This window comes from Austrofundulus limnaeus, unplaced genomic scaffold (genome assembly GCF_001266775.1).
Source record: "Austrofundulus limnaeus strain Quisiro unplaced genomic scaffold, Austrofundulus_limnaeus-1.0 Scaffold676, whole genome shotgun sequence".
NCBI lineage: Eukaryota > Metazoa > Chordata > Actinopteri > Cyprinodontiformes > Rivulidae > Austrofundulus > Austrofundulus limnaeus.
The window spans coordinates 14583-16155 of NW_013953078.1; positions in this window are offsets into that span (position 1 = coordinate 14583).

The following is a 1573-nucleotide window of genomic DNA, read 5'->3' on the forward strand; positions in this document are numbered from 1 at the left end:
TCTGATTAAGAGAACTGAGAGGTTCTCTTCCACAGTTAGAATGACCTGTCATGGCCTAAATAGAGTTCAGTTTGTGTCAGAGTTCCTGTCCTCTCATCAGGCCTGTCCGAGGCCTGCTTCGAGGCAGTAAATCTTGTTTCTTCACTCGAGGTGACCCCTACACCTGATTGAGGAAAAAACAGGGAATTAGTTTTCTGTTTTGAGGTAGCCAAGAGAAGATTTATTTATCTTGGTGAGTGTAGGTAGTTTAGACARGAAAAACTGCTGAGGGAAAATATAATTTTGTATTTCTGTTGGTGGAAATGAAGTAGGCTAAAGTCAGTTTAAAAGGCAGCCGCCCAATTTTCATTTTTAGAACGTTGTACATTGTACTGCATGAGCACGAGTCGTTGTTACAATGGGTCAGAGTGAATCTGTTGTTCAGCCAAAGAATGCGACCGACGGGCCTTGTGCCCATGCTGTGGTAAATAAATACGGCGAAGAAGCCGTGTCCTGTCTGCGTGTATGGAGTGATAAATTTGGTTTCCYGGATRGTGGCAGTTTCAGTCCTAGACAGCKCAGCCACCTCCGTGATCATTTACTGGAACATGAATCGAAGCTTAAATCAAGAAAAAYGATTAAGGTCTCTGATTTAAATGAAATAGAACGTCATAAAAAATGTTWCTTTGCATGGGAGGAGGAGGCCCTAAGGAGAGAAAATAAAATTATGAGCTCAGAAATGTGCATGCTGAACTGTGACTCTCCYACCAATGAAAAGAAAAAGATAGAAAAAAGGCCTCCTGTGAAGAATGAAAAAAGAAAAGAAAAAGCTGTCATTAAMCCTTCTAAACGCAATATTCCCTCCATGTACCCCTCTTTACATGGTCTGATGAGCCAATATGAGGACACTCTGTCTCCTGGTCGCCGGCCCCCATCGCCGACCCAACCCAGCTCCGAGAGTGATGGCCCTGATGACGAATCACTGATGAAAACACACGCTGTTGCAGCTGCTGAAAAAGCGATGTGAGCATCACGTGACATCATGGGGTATTCAGATCTGAACTTATTTGTCCCCCACGCTGTAGAACAGATTCCAAATGAGCAGAAAACTTCACATCTCAGCGCGCCATGCTATATGTGCTGCAAATGTGCTGCTCACTCGAATGGTACTGAACCAGTTTCTGTTGGAAACAGAGCCACTGATAGTGCAGCCAAGGCTGCAAGCCTACGGCCCACAAGGGTTTACATTGTTTGAAGATAAGGCTGCAGAAGCCTGCTCTTTGAAAGAAATGCAATCCTTTTCCACTGCTCCAGAGAGGCAGGCCTGGAAGAAATCAGGCTGCAGTTTTGAAAATAACACCCGGGTGGGCCAGAACTCTAAGCCTTGTCTGCCAAAACATTTTTTCAATCATTTTGCAAAACTGTCCCATGGTTTATATCATGCTTCTAAGTCTGGTAGAGTTTCTATGGTAAATACTCACTGGTTTGCCCCAGGCTTCACAGCTGTTGCTCAGAAATATTGTCAGTCCTGCAAGATCTGTGCTAAACAAAATGCAGGAAGACCGATTAAACCTAAAACTCAGGTAGCCCATCC